Source organism: Chenopodium album, chromosome 5, assembly GCF_948465745.1.
Source record: "Chenopodium album chromosome 5, dcCheAlbu1.1, whole genome shotgun sequence".
NCBI classification, from domain to species: domain Eukaryota; kingdom Viridiplantae; phylum Streptophyta; class Magnoliopsida; order Caryophyllales; family Amaranthaceae; genus Chenopodium; species Chenopodium album.
This window is the reverse complement of record NC_137838.1, coordinates 36,483,999-36,498,226: the sequence shown is the minus strand read 5'-3', so window position 1 is coordinate 36,498,226 and position 14,228 is coordinate 36,483,999.

Sequence of the window (14,228 nt, the reverse complement as noted above, 5' to 3'; positions counted from 1 at the left end):
GTCATCAGCCAATAACAAAACTTGCGAGGAATTGTCTTCATATCCAGCCTGAGTAGACTTCTAAGCCCCATCCTTTTCACCAAGTTCAACCGACGTTCATCAGATATGAAGTTATCAACTTCCTCACAAAAATATTCTACTCTACAAATAATGTTTGGAGGCTGTGTAACAAAAACATATGAAATATGAGGTCAGCTTACTCAAACATTATATGCATATGATACACAAAACTTAGTCCAGACAAGGACATGATCAATGCTTGCTTAACTTAATAGAAAAAATCACATCAAAACGAGAAAGAATTGGCACCTTCCCAACATTTTCCCCTCTGACAAACTTTCTATCCTTCAGATTTTGGCATCTTTCTCCTCTTGGATCCTCCTGCCTCACCTACACCCATCTTCCTTTTCTTACCCTTGCTCTTAAAATACTACAACAACATATTCTCTAATGTCCCTGAGCTAGATTAACCTTCATCTTCGTATTGCGATTGAGTCGAACCTGAACCAGATTCATTATCACCACCATCATCCTCAACAATCATTTTCTTTTAGGTAATCTTTGATTGATCTTTGCCTTAGCTGCAGGGCTTTTGACTCAGCTTTCACAACTTTTGAACTTTTGGCAGTCTTCGAAGAACCCTGGAAAAAAACAAACTCTTAATATAAGCTTATAATGGTCAAGGCGGTTAACCAATATCTACAACTAAGAAAATACACCTAGATACTAACACTAACCCTCATCTTTTTCCAAGAAAAAACCCAAAAAAACGGCTTGTTCTTCATTGTTTATGGTCAGATGCTGTATCAAAGAAAGATACATTAATTTTCAATTAACATAGAACACTACAAATAACACACTTATGAGAAACAACAATCTTGTGTAACTAATTTCCAACATATAAACAAAGATAAGGAATCTTAAACCAAGAATGGTCAACCATAATGCATCTTAAAGCAACAAACAGGTAGTGAATGAACTTAATGACAAAAAAATATTTTGACACTCAAAATGGATGCAAGGACATCAACTAGGCTCACATGAATTATTCAGAAACCCCGCATGAGATAAACCATCAAAACTAGTACTTAATCATAAATGCATATCCTTGTCTCTTTGGGTTTACACAATAACCCTCTAGTTATTGCTCCAACAAGAAGAAATTAATGACAACAAACAATTTTGACACTCAAACTAAATGAAAGGGCATCAACTAGGCTCACAACATAAATTATCCACAAACCCCACATGAGATAAACCATAAGGGCATCGTTAAGTTTCATTTATTTACAAGTTTAAACAAGGCATCAACTACACTGACAACAAGACCCGATACAAAACTAAATTAGGATAATAAGACTCCATTAGGACAGCTCTTCAAGCACATGATAATAATGCAACAATTCAACTCAAACTCTCAAAGTATAGTAAAGATTCCATCAGAAATTTGAGACACAACTCACAAATAAAACCACTATTGTGGCCCACTTACTTATACATAATTTAATCAACTCTTCTACCATTATTAATTTCAACATAAAGCAATAACATCACACTCAAACATCAAATTATCCCATAAACCCCACATAAGATACCAACCCCACATGAGATGAGATACAATCATCAAAATCCAGAGCTTCATAATAGGGTAAAAGAGCTATCAACTAAACTAACAACATAAAGCAATAACTAATCCACCCAAATTAGAGAGGCCAACAATTTAAAGAGCATTTAACAATAGTCCATCAACTACACTCACAACAACACTCAATCTAAAGCTTAGGCTACGACAAAACTCAATTAGGATAACAACAATCCAATGGGACAACTCTTCAATCACATGACAATAATGCCACAATTCAACTCAAACTCTAAAACAATAGTGAAGATTCTATCAGAAATTTGAGACACTACTCACAAAAATACCACTACTGTGACCCACATACTTATACATAATTTAATCAACTCTTCTACTTCTATTAATTTCAACATAAAGCAATAAAATCAAACTCAAACATTAATTTATCCCAGAAACCCCACATGAGATACCAACCCCACATGATACCATCATCAAATTCCACAGCTTCATAATAGGGTTGACACAAACAGATTCCAAACTACACCTTTAGGCATCAACTAAACTAACAACATAAAGCAATAATCAATTAACAGAGGGGAGCAACTGATATCAGTCAACAACTGAAGCAAAAACACCACAAAATCAAGTAAAAACACCATCATCAAATTTAACAGCATCACCTTTGATCAAACCAGGCTTACACCAACCCAAAGTCAATTAGTTTGATCGACACAAAAGCCATACTAAATGGATATTACAACCCAAAACCACACTTCTGCAATCAATTCAACCTCTACCCTCACTAAATTCATCCGCTTTACAAAAAACCCAATTCAATAAGTGCCATTTCCTAAAAATCCAATTCAATTACTGCCAAAACCCCCCATTTACACAAACCCTAACTCACGCAGCATACGAACCCTAACAAAAGTCGCAATTGTAAACAAACAATCAATAAAAAGCGCACATCTTGAAAACCCATTGTAATAAGTAACCCAGAACCCTAATTATCACATTAAGCAAAACAATTACACACCTACAATTTCATAACAAACAAAATGAGGTACTTACTTCTCGCCTATTTGTAAATACCTTTTAGCGAAATTGGGTCAAAATTGGTGTTGATGATCTTCGAAGCAGCAAAATTGAGTAGCACGAAAATGGTTTGGAACTTCGACGCAGCAGAGTAAGTGAGAATAGAGGGCGAAAGAGAGAGAGAGAGAGAGAGAAGGAGTAAATGAGAGAGACAGAGAGTCGACATTGAAAAGTGTGGGAGTGAAAAGTATAGAATACGGGGTACCAGAAACATGAGTACAATACATAACAAAAAATACACAAATACATCTCAACGATCTGATAAAAGGTATAACGGGTGCTGAGGTGGATTTCCACTACATTGATAAAAAAAAAAAAAAAAACTAGCGAATTTATGATTTTGCCCCTTGTCTACACCTCTTCATGCATAACGAAACTGTAGGGAATATTTCAAGCATTACCCCAAACTTGAACCCCACTGTGACCGTACACTTAAGCATGGTGGCGTCCAAAGGGAAGGAAGCTAGAGCAATAGAGTCGCCAACAAGTTTTAGGAACTTGTAAACCGTTCACATGGTGAAGGTTACCCCCACTAACGATCCAGGAGATCGTTAACTCCAATAACTCTGGAACCAAGACTGGAAGTTCGGGGATGAAGGTACAAATCCAACCTAAAAGAGATTGAACCTGTCCTAATAATAGGCCTCTACTTTATTCTTCTCGTATTCATGTGCACTTTCTGACTAACATGCAATCGATAGGTTAACCCTAAACCTGTTTATCTATGTTGGTTGAATATTAATGCACAAATAAAACTATTATTGGATATCACTTGAATTATAATAAAATTAACCCTAAACAAGATTATTAATTGTAGGCGTCGCTCGAAGTGCGCCTACGTTAAAAGCATGTTGTGAATATGCTTGGAACTCATAGGAAGTGGGAATTGACATTGCGATTAGGGACAACGATTAGGGACAAAGCAAAGTAGGGAGCCGCCAACAAGTTTTTGAGGAACTTGTAAACCGTTCACGGATCACAAAAGGCAACCACGATAAAGGGACAACGAAGGCAACAACGATTGACCCGTGAAGGTTACACCCCATTCATAATCCATGAGATTACTAACTCCATATGGTTCGGAACCACGAAAGGAGGATCGGGGATGATGGTACGAAGTGAGTCATGGAGTCACATTCGCCCGTATTGGCCTCTACTCGATTCTTATAGTGAAAAGTGATTCCTGTGATCTCAAAGGCATACAAACAAAGATTCAATTTGCTCCAAACTATCATTAAGCTAAATTGGTTTAATATTAATGCAACACATAATTCTAAAATATTGTGATCACTTGAATTAACAACAAGATTAAAAAGGAACCTTAACCGGTTGTCCAAATTATCTTATTAGGCGTGATTTTCAATTACATATTCCTTTTAAACATGCAATATGGTGATCAATAAAAAATATAATAGAATAAACATTAATATTGGAAGCAATTTAACAATAATAACGTGACTCAAATAAAATAATAATAATAATAACAACCCTAATCATGATACTAGCAATATTAAAAATAAAATAAGAGTAATTAAATTAATTAATTACTCACATTCTGCGCGTCCCTTTAAATTGCTACATCATGAATAAACTGTTAGTAACTTCAATGAAAATATAAGGCAAATGAAAATTAAATTAAATAAATAATAGAGTTGATTTGGTCCAAACCCTCAGTTATTTGTACCTTTCAAGCCTTGGTTTAAGGACGGAACCTCGAGTTAAGTATAGACTCCTTGGAGTGCTTAGGGGAATTATTACGGAAGAATAAGGAGGCTAGAAATTAGGTTAAAGAGGGAGAAGAGGATGATTTTTGGTGCAAGGTGAGAGAGAATGATTATTGTTGCCCCGAACTACAGAAAGGAGGGGGGTATTTATAGGGAAAATGAGCAGAGGGAACACACGGAACCCTAAAAAGATAAAAACCCTAAAAAAGGCTACCGCGACACGGTAGATTCTACCGCGACACGGCAGATTCTACCGTGACACGGCAGATTATACCGTGTCACGGGGATAATTAGCGTGACGCGGGGATAAATAGAGTGACGCGGGAAATATTTGATCTACGGGAGTAAAAACGCGTGAAGGGATTACGCGGAAAAGACACGGAGTTGTCCCGTGTCACAGCACTGGCACCGTGACACGGGAATTCCTACCGTGACACGGCAGTAATTCCCATGTCGCGGCACAGTTCCCCGTGACGCGGGGAATTTTTAAGCACTGTGACACGTCAGCAACCCACCGTGACACGGCAGAAAACGCCGTGACGCGGCAAAGTCCATCGTGTCACGGCATATGGCGCCGGGTCACGGTACTTATGCCAAGTCACGGGGCACTAAAAAACATGAAAATCCCCTCCAAATTACCGTGTCACGGGAATTTCTCCCGTGCCACGTCAGATCTTGCCGCGTCGCGGCATTTTAGCTGCTGCGCGGTGATTCCAGTTTTTTTACGCGTTTTTAAAATCATCATAACTTTTGATCCGTAACTCGAAATAAAGCATATAATATATCATTGGAAAGCTTATCAAGTCTAATTTCCAACCCAATTAGAATCAGGTCAAAATAATTTGTAGATTTTAAGATATGGCCGTTTTAGTAGAAGGGTGTCGGTTTTGGGCCGAGTTTAGTGTTTTGCTCATATCTTTTTCGTTATAGCTCGGAATTGGGCTTAATATATGGTTGGAAAGCTTTTTGAAAGACCTATCCAACCAAATAATAATTGGATCAAAATTATATATCCATAAAATCAGTTCAGCTCGGTTTTGTAATGTGGATATGGAAAGTGGAAAGTAAGTTATGGTTTAGGGAAATGAGCTAGGAAATGGATTGGTTTATGAAATGTATTGGGTAGAAACATGGACTTAAGCACTCCAAAGATTAAATACTCAACTCGGCCAATAATGGCGGTGAAAGGTGTTCATCAACGGGTTTGGTTTTGGGGAGACATTTTTAGGTGTCTACAGAAGCCCCCAGTTTGACTGAGTTTGTAGAAACGTCAGTTTCGAAAAACGATAGTCAAAGTAGCCGACAGGGACGGAGAACGATTTAAGACGTTCTGCGATCCTAAATCATTCTGTATACACCGATACCTGCAGAAAAATGTTAGTTCTACAGATAAAAGAGTAAAGGGATAGAATGTTTATCTAACACCAGTGTATTGGTGGCAAATGAGCTTGGTAGCTTCCTATGCTTGAAGGAATCCACCGGATGACTTCTGTTGAAACGCTTTCCATGCCTGAGGAAAGCCGACTGAGGAGTTTGGTAGTTTTCTAAGCCTGAAGTAACCTACCGGATAATACTTTCCATGCTTGAGGAAAGTCGACGTATGAATTTGGTGTCATTCTATGCTTGAAGAAATCCACAGATGATGCCTTCCATGCTTGAGGAAAGCCGACTTGGCGGTTTTCTATACTTGAAGAAAAATCCACTGATAACGCTTTCCAAGCTTGAGGAAAGCCGACTTGGCGGTTTTCTATACTTGAAGAAAAATCCACCGATAACGCTTTCCAAGCCTGAGGAAAGCCGACTGATGAATATGGTGTCATTCTATGCTTGAATAATTCCACCGATAATGCCTTCCATGCTTGAGGAAAGCCGATTTGGCGGTTTTCTATACTTGAAGAAAAATCCACCGGATAATACTTTCCATGCTTGAGGAAAGTCGAAAGATGATGAGATTACAAGTCTTTGTGTATCGAGAACCTTGCGTCATGAAATGATGGTGGTCCGCTTGTCCCCGGAAGTGGGCTGTAGATGGTCCGCTTGTCCCCGGACGTGGGCTGTAGTTGGTTTGCTTGTCCCCGAACGTGGGTTGTAAATGGTCCGCTTGTCCCCGGACGTGGGCTGTAGATAAGACCTGTAAAATAAAATTTGCCAGGGGACTCGTATAGACTATGATTGACTTGACCAACTGACTTGACCAAGTTTGACTTGACATGACATGACATGTGTATGACTTGTGATTGTGTGTGTCTTGAGTGAGTGCGTGTACTAACACAAGCAATTAAAAATGCAAAAGCAAAAGACTTGACCAAGTTTGACTTGACATGACATGTGTATGACTTGTGAGTGTGTGTGTGTGTGTGTATATGTGTGTGTGCAGACACAAGCAAACGAAGATGCAAAAGCAAAAAATTTCCGTCAATTTTTGTCATGAGTGGAGGGTACCGACTTTCTCCCGAAAAAGAAAGATGTGAAAACTGAACTTTTATTTTCGAACTTCCTTCAATGAAAACTTGGAAAAAGTTTTTGAACTTCCCCAAAATAAAATAATGAAAAAGGAAAGAAGTTTTGAACTTCCTCCTTGAGCAAGACGAAATGAATCGTATGGATTGAATTGCTTGTCCTGAAAATAATGTATGCATGATGCATGTTCTTAGGCCAGAAGGCTAAGGACAATTACATCATGTGACACGATAGATGAATGAACTTAAGTCATGGAGCTAAGCATCATATATAGTGTAAAGAAGCGATTTTGAACGTCACTTAGGTCTGGAAGCTAAGCACGTATAGTGATTATTGCATAATGAACGTTGCTTAGGTCAAGGAGCTAAGCACGATATGCTTTGTATGATTAAAAATCATTGATATATAAATGTTTCTTAGCACATTATGCGAAACAATGAAAATTGCTCAGGTCAGGAAGCTAAGCAAGTATACAATGTTTCTTTAAATATGATGAAACATGCACAGTGTTGAAACAAGATTTCATGATAAAGGGCTCTTAAAGGGAAGGATGATTGATATGGATATGGATGTGTGAGTGAAGTGTGTGAATGTGATACTAAGGCTGGCTGCAAGGGTTATGGCGATGGAAAGAGATGTGAGAAGAGTTAAAGATGATGACTCTTCAGGCTGGGTAAGCTAATGTGATTTGGGTTCAAGCCCCCAAGTCTAGCTCTAAATGGGTAGGGATAAGTATTGGATATTCTTTGACTCGATCATGTATAGATATGAATGTAAATGTGGCCGCACCTCAGTGTGAGGTTGCCTACGTATCCGTTAGGAATCAGGCCGAACGTAGCTCTAACCGAACTTTGCACAAGTGTATGTACACCTCAAAGAGGTCTTTTAAGGGTTGTAATGTGGTTAAGTTGATGGTTTAAGGAAGAAAGAGGTAAAAGGCTCAAGACCCGAGAGAAGCCCCCAAGATGTGTAATTGTGAATTTGAAAATTTTGAATTTTGCAAGTTTATTTTCAACACATTTTTTTTTCCTTTGAACTTTTTTTTTTCCATTCTTTTGAATCAATGTAGGCAATCTCAGATCATGCGGTCCATCACTCACTTAGCATTCATGTTTCTCAGGCACGGTACTGAGCACCCGATGAGAGACGCAATTTGAGACGTGTTCATATCAAAGACAATGGAACACTTGCCCTTAGACATTGTTTTATTGTTGCTTTGCTACTTTTTTTTTACTTGCTTTTTGAATGTTATACAATTACACACCTTCCCATCCTAGGGTTAAGTGAAAGTGGGTTGAATAAAAAAGGTCAACCGTTAGCGAGGCTCAAAATGGTTGATGAAGAAATGGAATGTGTGATTAAATGGTTAATAGGGAATGACAGGGTTCCAAAGGTGCCTCAAGTCATTGGTGTACCTTGGGTTTAGTTCGGTAATTGATTTTTTTTTTTATTGAGAATGAATGAATGAATGAAAAATTCTATGATCGAGATGTAAAGGAAAATTGCTCATTTTATTAATGGAAAAGGTGAACGAAACACATGAAACATATAAAAAAAAAATTCAAAGTGGAAAACCTATGCTAGACATGAATGGGGGAATTGTTGTTTTAATGAATACTACAAGAAGGGGGGTTGAATTGTAGTATGAGAATTTAGCCAAACTTTTTGCGGAATTAAAATTAAGTTAGCTAAAGGAACTGAGAGATTAACTAAAGGAACTAAAGAATGCAAGAGAGATTTTACGTGGAAAACTCCTTGGCCCTAACAAGGAGAAAAACCACGACCACTTGGGATTTTGGGAAAAGAATCTTCAATATAATAGGGCAAATGATCCTATTACAAGCTAAAGACTCAAACTCAAGTTCCTCTACGAACTTGAGACCCTGAGGAACAAGTCACCCAACTTGTTTCTCTTCTCTTCTCTTTCTCTCTTCTCACTTCTCTGTTCTCTCTTCTCTTTCTCTTCTCTTTCTCTTCTCTTTCTCTTCTCTCTCTCTCTTCTCTTTCTCATACACAAACGTTCACTCGAACTTCCCCATTCCCCAATTACAACTCGAAAGAAAAACAAACTCTAGTATAAGGACATTAAGAACACTCTAATGAACTTGTGTGGAATTTGACTCTTAACTCGTTTAAAGCTTGAAAACTTATGTGAGCCAGGGTAAGTTTTTCCATCTGAAATCAACAGCTATTTATAGACCAAAATTCGTTTAAGAAAAACTTCTTTGTGCAGCAAATCCACAACGCCACTACTCCAACCCACTAAGAAGATCATGTTCCTAAAATTAAAGAAACATGAACTCCTTAATGTGCACGACCATGACTTGAAGAAAATCATGGAGGAGTAGGCCGCAAGTTTTTAGAAAACGTGGGAGATTTTATTTGCAAAAGATATTTTTAGAAAATCAGAAATAAAATCTTTTTGGTTAAGAAAAAGATAATCGTTAAAAGACTTAACCACTTACCTAAAAACTAGCATGCACAATTTTATCTCTTTAGACCAATTCCACACAGATTTTTCGAGTGCCATTTAATATCTTATACTTACATAAATCCTAAAATATAAAAATATATTTAGTCTTCATGTTCTCTGATGAAGCTTTTACTCCGAGGCTTCTGTTCCTTGGGAGGAAATTCTCTTCTCTGATGAGGCTTCTTCTCTGAAGCTTCTGTTCCCTGAGGGAACCTTCTCTTCTCCAGTCTTCATTTCTGAAGCGCCAGTTCCTGTGAGGGAACTCTTCTATATGGCTAGCTCTGCTTCTGGCCTTCTTGTTCCTCATGGTATTTTTACAAGACACTTCATTCTCCTAGTCTTTGTAACTGAGTACACACTTAAACAATCAAGCACTTATTAGTTTGTAAGTAAGTGAGGTTGTGTCATCATCAAAATCATTAAGTCCAACAATATTCCCCCTTTTTGATGATGACAAACAATCCAAACTTACTTACAAGGAAACAGAGATAATCCATTTTATTTCTAAAGAAAAGAGAATGCAGAATGGAAACTAAGTTAAGAAAATAAAAACAATGCATAAATAAATAACTTAAGGAAAAACTGAAAAACTTGAAAAACTTGTATATACAATATACCTGCTTGTAGAGATTAGGCAGCTTGTGAAGATTTCGAACAGAGACCATAGAATGATTAAGTTTCCTTGATAGTTTGCATCCTTTTCCCCCTTTTGGCATTATCAAAAACTATCACACACACGTATAATATACCATAATACAGCACCAACTAGTGGTTTAGTGTTAAGACAAGAAGCATGCATAGAAAGAAAATATTCACAAAGCATATAGGCAAAAGAAACATAGACATTCATCATCCAAAACCGATTAAAAACATTGGCCAAATGTACCAAATTCGCAAGTTTGCCAAAGAAATTAAAAAGTGCCCACAATATTACAGACCAAATCAAAAATTGTTCCCAAAAGCAAATAAACAGAATGTTTCATCAACAAAGAAAAGCTGCAAGGAAAGGCAGGTTAAGATGCAGTGCTCTGGTCATCATCAACAGCAAGATCCTCCAGCTTCTTGCTGATTTGAGACACTATGTCCTTCACAATGGACTGTCTCCCTTGTTCAGAGCTTGAGACCAGCTTCTTGACATCAGTGCTCAGAATGAGCATGCTCTTCTTCAGTTCTACCATGTTTTGCTTTGAATCCTCTTGTTCCTTTAGCACCTTCAGGAGCATATCCTTCATCTCCTTGACATCCTCGCTGGGAACCTTTGATGGGGAACTGAAAGCTACGAAACCTGTTCCTGCAGATGCATACTTGCCCGAAAGAGGAGAGCTTGTGAATTTCTGCAAATCCTCTTGCACCCCTGAGATATTAATGCAAATGGGGGCAGAGGTCTCCTTTTTCTTCATCAACCTCAAGCTCTTCCTTTTCTTCCTTCCCCCTGTCTCAGTCACTTCCTCAACCACCTTTTCCTCTTCCTCCTCCTGAATGTCCTGTACCACTCCCTCTATAATCCCAGCAGATCTCTCTTCTTCCCCCTCAGCTATGGCACCTACTTCCTTTGGCCTTTTATCTTTTTCCTCCAGCACAACCTCAAAACATCCATCTACAACCTTCATCTTATGGTTTTCAAGGAAAATGGGCTGCATGTACTCGGTGTTTTTGAGGGGCAGGGGTTCTTTATTAACAAAGGAAATACCAAAGATTTCAAAGACATAGGTGAGAAGGTTACCATATCCCACCTTCCAACCTTTTGGAACACAATGATAGAGGTGTTGAACCATGATAGAGGGAAAGTTTATTTGGATCTTTTTGGCTAGGCAATAGATGAGTACAGAGTCAAGCTTGTTGGCACTGTCTCTCTTTTGGGTGCGAGGGATAATATCATTGAAAACAAATTTTAGCATAATTTTGTCAAGAGGGGTTAGGTCATTGTGATTTATGTAGGTTTCCTCCGGGTCTCCACCTAGAAACTCCACTATCTCATCAATATTTGCATCAGGAAGAGGGTTCCTTATCACATTACTCTTAAAATACAAGTCATATCCAGTATTAGGAACATCAAACAACTCAGCCAAATACATCGCATCAAACTCAATTTCTTTTTCATACACACAGCAACGAATAACACCTTTAGAATATTTGAAACTTTTGCAAAAATCCCTCATAGCATCAACATACATACTCCGATTAAAGCATTCACTCAACAAATTCACCCAATTTTGAGCTTCAATCAAATCAAGCAGTTCATACAATTTAACAGACTTACACCAAGGAAGATTAATAGCCAAACCTGTCACAAAGTGATCACTAATCTTCTCTTGCCGTTTCATGGCTGCAGGCTTGTCTCGGTAATTGACCCCTAGTTCCGGAGCGCTTTCTTCTTCTTCTTGCATGTCATCGGACTTCCTTTTTCGAGAAGATTGGGATTCGGTGGTTGAATCCACTTTTGGAGGCTCTTGGTTATCAATGGGGTTAATTTTCGGTGGGATTTCCTTGGTAACCCTAAACCTGTTTATCTATGTTGGTTGAATATTAATGCACAAATAAAACTATTATTGGATATCACTTGAATTATAATAAAATTAACCCTAAACAAGATTATTAATTGTAGGCGTCGCTCGAAGTGCGCCTACGTTAAAAGCATGTTGTGAATATGCTTGGAACTCATAGGAAGTGGGAATTGACATTGCGATTAGGGACAACGATTAGGGACAAAGCAAAGTAGGGAGCCGCCAACAAGTTTTTAAGGAACTTGTAAACCGTTCACGGATCATAAAAGGCAACCACGATTAAGGGACAACGAAGGCAACAACGATTGACCCGTGAAGGTTACACCCCATTCATAATCCATGATATTACTAACTCCATATGGTTCGGAACCACGAAAGGAGGATCGGGGATGATGGTACGAAGTGAGTCATGGAGTCACATTCGCCCGTATTGGCCTCTACTCGATTCTTATAGTGAAAAGTGATTCCTGTGATCTCAAAGGTATACAAACAAAGATTCAATTTGCTCCAAACTATCATTAAGCTAAATTGGTTTAATATTAATGCAACACATAATTCTAAAATATTGTGATCACTTGAATTAACAACAAGATTAAAAAGGAACCTAAACCGGTTGTCCAAATTAACTTATTAGGCGTGATTTTCAATTACATATTCCCTTTAAACATGCAATATGGTGATCAATAAAAAATATAATAGAATAAACATTAATATTGGAAGCAATTTAACAATAATAACGTGAGTCAAATCAAATAATAATAATAATAACAACCTTAATCATGATACTAGAAATATTAAAAATAAAATAAGAGTAATTAAATTAATTAATTACTCACATTCTGCGCGTCCCTTTAAATTGCTACATCATGAATAAACTGTTAGTAATTTCAATGAAAATATAAAGCAAATGAAAATTAAATTAAATAAATAATAGAGTTGATTTGGTCCAAACCCTCAGTTATTTGTACCTTTCACGCCTTGGTTTAAGGACGGAACCTCGAGTTAAGTATAGACTTCTTGGAGTGCTTAGGGGAATTATTATGGAAGAATAAGGAGGCTAGAAATTAGGTTAAAGAGGGAAAAGATGATGATTTTTGGTGCAAGGTGAGAGAGAATGATTATTGCTGCCCCGAACTACAGAAAGGAGGGGGGTATTTATAGGGAAAATGAGCAGAGGGAACACACGGAACCCTAAAAAAGGCTACCGCGACACGGTAGATTCTACCGTTACACGGCAGATTCTACCGTGTCACGGGAATAATTAGCGTGACGCGGGGAAAAATAGAGTGACGCGGGAAATATTTGACCTACGGGAGTAAAAACGCGTGAAGGGATTACGCGGAAAAGACATGGAGTTGTCCCGTGTCACAGCACTGGCACCGTGACACGGGAATTCCTACCGTGACACGGAAGTAATTCCCGTGTCGCGGCACAGTTCCCCGTGACGCGGGGAAGTTTTAAGCACCGTGACACGTCAGCAACCCACCGTGACACGGCAGAAAACGCCGTGATGCGGCAAAGTCCACCGTGTCACGGCATATGGCGCCGGGTCACGGTACTTATGCCAAGTCACGGGGCACTAAAAAACATGAAAATCCCCTCCAAATTACCGTGTCACGGGAATTTCTCCCGTGCCACGTCAGATCTTGCCGCGTCGCGGCATTTTAGCTGCTGCGCGGTGATTCCAGATTTTTTATGCGTTTTTAAAATCATCATAACTTTTGATCCGTAACTCGGAATAAAGCATATAATATATAATTGGAAAGCTTATCAAGTCTAATTTCCAACTCAATTAGAATCAGGTCAAAATAATTTGTAGATTTTAAGATATGGCCGTTTTAGTAGAAGGGTGTTGGTTTTGGGCCGAGTTTAGTGTTTTGCTCATATCTTTTTCGTTATAGCTCGGAATTGGGCTTATGATATATGGTTGGAAAGCTTATTGAAAGACCTATCCAACCAAATAATAATTGGATCAAAATTATATATCCATAAAATCAGTTCAGCTCGGTTTTGTAATGTGGATATGGAAAGTGGAAAGTAAGTTATGGTTTAGGGAAATGAGCTAGGAAATGGATTGGTTTATGAAATGTATTGGGTAGAAACATGGACTTAAGCACTCCAAAGATTAAATACTCAACTCGACCAATAATGGCGGTGAAAGGTGTTCATCAACGGGTTTGGTTTTGGGGAGACATTTTTAGGTGTCTACATTAATTATCTTATTAAGTGTGATTACAAGTACCAATTCCCTTTAAACATGCATAAAAGGCGTGATCAAGCAATAACAATAAATATATATCAAGCAATATAATAATAATAATAATAATAATAATAATAATAATAATAATAATAATAATAATAATAATAATAATAATAATAATAATAATAATAAT